This window comes from Saimiri boliviensis, chromosome 11 (assembly GCF_048565385.1).
Source record: "Saimiri boliviensis isolate mSaiBol1 chromosome 11, mSaiBol1.pri, whole genome shotgun sequence".
In the NCBI taxonomy this organism is placed as follows: domain Eukaryota; kingdom Metazoa; phylum Chordata; class Mammalia; order Primates; family Cebidae; genus Saimiri; species Saimiri boliviensis.
Genome location: NC_133459.1, coordinates 54,643,022 through 54,650,883, shown reverse-complemented (window position 1 = coordinate 54,650,883; position 7,862 = coordinate 54,643,022). Strand labels below are relative to the sequence as shown.

Genomic DNA, 7,862 nt, shown 5'->3' with positions numbered 1-7,862 from the left:
CCTAAGTAATTGGTTGTAATATTCATCAGTGCTGAGTGCCCAGCTGGGACTCAAGATTTGTGATTACAGTGTTAAGATGAAGTAGACTCTAATTGTGTAATTTTCCTCTAGAAGTGGGCACAGAGGAAACAGTTAAATTCAGCCAGAGTTGGAACTTTGTCATGTGAAAGAGGGGCAAAGAAGTTGAGACCTTGGTAAAGGAATTATTAAAATGGTAGGCCCAGGAAAACTTGACAGGGTGGGTCAATGGCTTAGAAATAAACAATTGTGTGAAGTTGCTAGAGAAAGTAAGCAGGAAGGGTTGGAAGTGAGCATCAGAAAGCGAGGCGCTTGAGTATGAAATTTAGGAGGTGGTGCATTTACCAGGGATCCCAAGGCTCAGACTGTGACCATGGGAATGCAAAAGGAGGTCATTGGAGGAGAAGTGGTCAAGCAACTGACAAACTGGGGTGTTGACTGGGCCATCAAGATGGCTGATGCAGAAATAATAATGCCAGATTTTAGAGTAGAAACTTTGAATTATTTAGGATTTGGTATGAAATTAATGCTTTTCCTTTGCTTTATGAGATGCAGCGTGTGGTAGAGTCAGGGCTCCAGATTTTTAATTCTATCTGTCACTTAAAGTGCAGAACCCTGGGCAATTTTTTCCTTTCCTTTATCCTGAACTCTCTCCATTCCTTCTTTCCCTTACTTTCTTTTTGAGACTCTCCTAGATGGCAAGCATCATGCAAGGTGATGGGGATATAATAGTGAGAAAGGAGACATAGCACCTGCTTCTTAAGGCTTATACTGGAGATAGAGACAATCCAATAATTAGACAAATGTATACTTATGAAATGTGACAAATGCTGTGAAATAAAGAATTAGTGGCTATTGGATTTTGTAACAAATGGTCTGCCTTCATTAAGAGGAAGAGAGAGTCAGGAAAGCTTTCCCTGAGGAAAGATGTTTGAGATGAGATCTTGAAGGATGAATAGGAGTTAACTTGGACTGTGGTGTAGGGGCCAGAAGAGATGGGGATTATGTTACAGGCGGAAGAACCTGTACATGCGAAATCACTGGGGTTAGAGGGATCTTGTCATTTGGAGAAACTGACACGTAAGATTAGTGTTTCTGGAGCTTAGAGAACAAAGGCATGAGATGGTGTTGAAAAGCTGAGGGGAGGCCAGCCTTTGCAGCATGATTTAGGTTACATATTTTGGTCTTTAACTCAAAAGCGACAGGAAGAATTTGAAAGCGTTTGTGTAAAGAAGTTGCAGAGTGATATTTGTATTTTTCAAGAGATCACTGCTACTGTGTAAGAAAATTGAAGAATGATAGAGGCGAACATGGAAATTATCTGCAGTCAATGGTAGTAGTCTAGGCGAGAGACTAGTTAACCTCAAGGTAAAGAATGTTCAGTGGAAAGAAGTGAATGGACTTGAGGAATAATTAGAAAAATAGGACCACAAGATGGTTTGAATGAGGAGATTTGATGGAAAGGAAGGAATCAAGAATTATGTTAATTTTAGGTTTATGGCATCTCACCAAGCTTTGTCTTCATCTCCATAATAGAAATCATGTATGGGAAAGTGATTTATAGAATACTATTTATTATTTATGAGAATATTTAGGAGTGAACTATATACTAATGAGCTATTCATCAGATGGCCTATTTCTCAAAGGAGATGGTAAGATCCTTGAGGACAGACACTAACTGTGCATTATTTTATGTCTCTAGTTCATATAATATTGTACTTATCACAGGGTAATTAGTTTTGCCCTCTCTGTTGGTTCTTGATCTTTTTGCCCTGAGATTCAGCCTTACATTTCCCTGCTTGCTTTTATATTGTAGCAAGGCTGGTCCCTGAGGTCTCTTACCTTAGGCTCCTACATCAACCAGCCAGCTTCTGTCTGGGTTTGCTTGGTGCAATGTGCTGCTGAGAGACTGGCAATAGGAAGAAGGGAGAAGCCAGGGTTTTTCTTCTCTCTGTATCTCGGGTAGTATCTCAGGCCCTTAACTCATGGTAATTCTAGGTTCAGCCAGGTGGCCTGGATGCTTAGGTACTTGTCTTTCTTTTTTAAGTCTAGTGGTGGTAGTAACTCCCTACAGTTGCTAATCTCTGGAGTGCCTCGTGGTCTCTTGTACAACCTCTCACTCTTTTAACACCTGTGTAACCAATTTCTTGTATTTAAATTTTCTGTTTTAGACATTGAGAATAGTTATTGTTACATCCTGTCAGGTTAGATCTTGACTTATATACACATGGGCCAACATTGATTAATTGTCAAATAGCATTCTTTTCCACGATGCAATATTTATGGACAAATAATCTTTGAAACTTTAAAACAATAAAAAACAAAAGATACTGTCAACATAAACAAATACCAAAATTATAAGCAAACTTAGAATGGTATTCCTTGTAATTTAGCAATAACAACACTAATTATAAGTTTTTTCAACTTACTTTTTTTAGCTGACTGAGCTTCAGAGCTTAGACAAATGTTTCACTTAATGTTCTTTAAATAGCATTTAGCTAGTTTTAATTTGAAGAAAAAACATTCTTCAGTAGAAATAGGGAGAGAAATCATCAAAAAATAAAATAAATAACATACTTTGGAAAAACTTGTCATTATGTCACAGTATTACATGCTATCTTGGCAAATTTGTGGATAGTTTAAATTTTTTGCTTCACTTGGTAATGGTTTTATACAAAACAGTGATACCATTGGCAAAAATTCTGTTATGTTGCAAGAAAATTTACTCAGAGTCTTCTCTGTCTTTCTTACAATAGAATGTTTTTTCAAGATAGCATTATTAATTGATTTACTGATATACTTCTTGGCCTATTAAAAATTTATGGAATGACTACTATATTTTTCTTAAAATAATTCTTTTCTAGACCTTCCTTGAACATCATTGAGGTCATCAATCTATGTTTAAAATAATTTATTCAGATAAAATTCACATAACAAAATTACCCATCTTACAGTGAACAACTTAGGGCAGTTAGCATCCATAATATTGTGTAATTATCACCTTTATACAGTTTCAAAACATTCCATCATTCCCAAGTAAAACTCTTTACCCATTAAGTAGTTTCTTCCCATTCCCTCTCCCTCCAGTCCCTGACAACCACCAATCTTCATTCTTTATGGATTTAGGTATTCTGGATATCACATAAAAATAAAATCATATGAGATGAAACCTTTTGTATCTGGTTTCTTTCATGGCTGAATAACAATCTATTTGCATGTAAAGCCATTTTTGGTATCAATGGGGGATTGATTCCAGGACCCCTGAGGATACCAATGATACAAAATAGAGTAGTATTTGCATGTAACATATGCACATCCTCTCATATACTTCAAATTATCTTTAGATTACTTATAATATTTACTACAATGAAAATACTATGTAAGTAATTGCTACACTATACCATTTAGAAAACAATGACAAGAAAAAAGGTTTTTACATGTTCAGTATAGACACAATGTTTTAGAATACTTTTGATTCACAGCTGGTTGAATCCATAGATGCAAAACCCAGGATACGGAGGGCTAACAGAATATAATATGAATGTGTTTATCCTTTCACCTGTTGGTGGACATTTGAAATGCTTCTATCTTTTAGTTGTTGTAAATAGTGATGCTATGAACAATTATGTGCACATGAACTTAATTGCATACCTCTTTTCAATTCTTTTGAGTATAGTTCTAAAAGTGGAATTGTAAGGTCATATGGCAATTTTGTGTTTAACTTATTGAGGAATTGCCAGATTATTTTCTGTGGTGGCTGAACTTTTTTACACTCCTAACAGCAATGTACAAGAGTCCCAATTTATCTGTGTCTTGGCCAATACTTGTTCTTTTCTGCTTTAAAAAAATATAATTATAGTTATCCTAGTGGGTGTGTGGTAGTACTTCATTGTAATTTTGATTTGCTTCTCTCAAATGACTGACAATGTTGAGCATTTTTTCATGTGCTTGTTGGCCATTTGTGTATCTTCACTGGTGAGGTGTCTGTTTAAGTCCTTTGCCCTTCTTTTAAATTGGGTTGTTTGTCTTTCTGTTGTGAGAGTTTGTTAAATATAGATATTCTGGATACTGAGCCTGCATCAGATAAATTCTTCACAAATATTTTCTCTCATTCTTTAGATTTTCTTTCTAATGTCCATTGAAACACAAAAGTTTTAAATTTTGATGAAATCTCATCTATCTGCTTTTTCTTTTGCTGCTGATGCTTTTGATGTCACATCCAAGCATCCATTGCCAAACTCCCTTGGCAATAATGTAGACTGATCTGCTTTATTGCATTTAATTTTTAAAAAATGAATTTTATTCTGTATATTTAAGGTGTATAACATGATCGTGTTATGGAATACGTATAGATGGTAAGAAGGTTACTATATTGAAGCAAATTAACATATCCATCATCGCACAGTTACCCAGTTTTTTTGTTGTTGTTGTTTGTTTTTGCATGTGGCAGGAGCAGTTAAAATCTATTCATTTAGCATGAATTGCAAATACAGTACAATTTTATTATTTATACCCCTCATGTTATATATTACATTTCTGACCTGCTTATTCTGCGTATCTGCTACTTTGTATCTTCTGACCTACATCTCCCCATTTCTCCTCTCCCCTGTTGCAAGTAACCACTGTTTTGTTCTCTGTATCTGCATATTTAAAATTTATTTTAAATTCCATATATAAGTGAGATCATGGAACATTTTTCTCTTGGTGTCTAGCTTATTTTACTTAGTATAATGTCCTCCAAGCTCTGTTGTAGAACATGGCAAGAGCTTGCTCTTTTTTAGGGCTTAATAATATTCACGTATATATGCCACCATTTCTTTACCATTCATTCATCAATAGACACTTAGGTTGTTTCCATATCTTGGCTGTTGTCCACAATGCTGCAATGAACACAGGAGGGCAGATATCTTTATAAGATAGTGATTTTAGGCTGGGTGCGGTGGCTCAAGCTTGTAATCCTAGCACTTTGGGAGGCCGAGGCGGGTGGATCACGAGGTCAAGAGATCGAGACCATCCTGGTCAACATGGTGAAACCCCATCTCTACTAAAAATACAAAAAATTAGCTGGGCATGGTGGCGCGTGCCTGTAATCCCAGCTACTCAGGAGGCTGAAGCAGGAGAATTGCCTGAATCCAGGTGGCAGAGGTTGCGGTGAGCCAAGATCGCGCCATTGCACTTCAGCCTGGGTAACAAGAGCGAAACTCCGCCTCAAGCAAGCAAGCAAACAAACAAACAAACAAACAAACAAAACAAGATAGTGATTTTATTTTTGGGGGGTATTTACCCGATAAAACTTTGCTGGACTATATGGTAGTTTTATTTTTAATTTATTTAGAAACCTCCACACTGTTTTTCATAATTGTGCCGGTATTCATTTTCACCAACAGTGCACAAGAGTTCACTTTTCTCCATACCCTCATCAACATTTATCTTTTGACTTTCTAATAGCCATGCAAACAAACGTGAGGTAGTATTACATGATAGTTTTGATTTGCATTTCCCTGATTAATGATGTTGAGCACCTTTTTGTATTCCTTTTGGGAATTTTTTTGATCTTCTTTTGAGAAATGTCTCTTCAAGTCTTTTGCTTATTTTAAAATCAGCTTATTTGTTTTACTGCTATTGAGTTGTATGAACTCTTTATAAATTTTGGACATTAACCCTTTATTAGATATATAATTTGCTAGTATTTTTCCTATCTGTCAGCTGCTATTTCCTTTTGTTGATTGTTTCCTTTACTGTGCAGAAGGTTTTTGGAATGATGTAGTGCCATTTATTTATTTTTGAATTTGTTGCCTGAGCTTTTGGTGTAATATTTAAGAAGTCATTGCCAAGACCAATGTCCAGGAGCTTTTCCCCCCATATTCTCTTTTAGGAGCTTTCATAATTTTGAACCTTACATGTAGATCTTTTATCCACTTTGATTTGGTTTTTGTGCATAGTATAAAATAAGCATTCAATTTCATTCTTTTGCACGTGGAAATAGTTTCCTCAGCACCAGAGATTATTCTTTCCCCATTGTGTCCTCTTGGTGCTTTGTCAGAAATTAGTTGACTGTAGCCATGCTTCCCATAGAGGGGTCCAAATGGTGCTGTCATGGATTTCTGTCATAAGTTAAAGGGAAACTTTCACAATATCCAAAGCCCTTTATGTCCCACAAATGAAAGAGGAGGATGTTCTCAAGTTTTTTGCTGCAGGAACCCACTTAGCTGGCAACAATCTTGACTTCAAAATGGAACAGTACATCTATGAGAGAAAAAGTGATGGCATCTACATCATACATATGAAGAGGACCTGGGAGAAGCTTCTGCTGGCAGCTTGTGTCATGGTTGCCACTGAAAACTCTGCTGATGTCAGTGTCATATCCTCCAGGAATACTAGCCAACGGGCTTTGCTAAAGTTCGCTGCTGCCATTGAAGCTACTCCTATTACTTGCTGCTTCATTCCTGAAAATGTCACTAATCAGATTCAGACAGCCTTTTGGAAGCCATGGGTTCTGATAGCTACTGAGAGGGTGCTTGACCACTACCCTCTTATAGAGGCATCTTGCAGTAACCTGCCTACTACTGCATTGTGTAACAGATCTACCTCTACACTATGTGGACATTGCCATCCCATGCAACATCAAGGGAACTCACTTAGTGGGTGTGATGTGATGCATGCTGGCCTGAGAAGGGCTTTGCGTGTGTGGCACCATCTCCTGTGAATACCTGTGAGGGTTATGCCTGATCTCTACTTCTGTGGAAATCCTGAAGAGCATGAAAAGGGAGAGCAGGCTGCTGCTGCAAAAGCTGTAACCAAGCAGGAATTTCCAATTGAACAGACTTCTTGAGCTCTTGAATGTACTGCTATTCAGCCTGAGGTTGCAGACTGGTCTGGAGGTGAGCAATACAGGTACCCTCTGTGCCTATTTAGCAGTTCCCTACTGAAGACTGAAGTGCTTAGCCTGCCATGGAAGACTGGTCTGCAGCTCCCATTGCTCAGGCTACTAAATAGGTAGGAAAAACCACTGAGTGGTTTAAAAAATTTTTTTTTCACTGACTGAAGCAACACAGAAATAAGGTTGATGGAAAATAGTAGTCAATTTCTTACAAAAATTCAGTTGACTGTATATGTTAAGATTTACTTCTGGGTTCTTTATTTAGTTCCACTGGTCTACATGTCTGTTTTTATGCTAGTAACATACTGTTTTGATTATTATACCTTTGTGATTTAATTTAAAATCAGGAATTGTGATGCTCCCAGTTTTATTTTTCTTTCTTAGTACTGTTTTGACTATTTGGAGTTTTTTATGTTTCTATACAAATTTTGGAATTATTTTTCCATACTACTATAAAGAATATGGTTGGGATTCTTTTCCCAGTTTCATTGAATTATTTATTTGTGTTCTTGTATATTTTGTTTAGTTTCCTTAAGGCCATTATATTGAATTCCTTTTCATACATTTCATAAATTTTCATTTCTTTAGGGTCAGTTACTGAAGAATTATTGTGTTACTTTGGTGGTTTCATGTTTTCTTGCTTTTTTGTTTCCTGTTTTCCTGCATGATGTCTCAACTCTGATGGTGAATCACCTCCTCCCAACTTTAAAGAGTAGTTTTTGTAGGGGATGACTTTCACCTGTAGATGGGCCTGAGTTTGCTTGGTAGGCAGGATGCAGTGGCTCTGGTTCCTTGTGAGTACAGTGATGTAGTCTCCATTCAGCTTCTTTTGTGTTCAATGTCAACAATGATTGCAAGTGCCTCAGAGTTCTATGCTGCAGGAATTTGTGGCAGTGACAGTGGCCATGTAGGTTATAAAGGCCAGGGCTTTAGCAACTCTTTTATTCTTGTCTTTCTCTCAGTG

The 7,862-nt window shown here is 36.9% G+C and overlaps 1 pseudogene; it reads left to right on the top strand.

The window, feature by feature from the left end:
* The first annotated feature begins 391 nt into the window (after positions 1 to 391).
* On the top strand, positions 392 to 7,250 carry LOC141580444 (small ribosomal subunit protein uS2 pseudogene; annotated as a pseudogene).
* Positions 7,251 to 7,862: the final 612 nt, after the last annotated feature.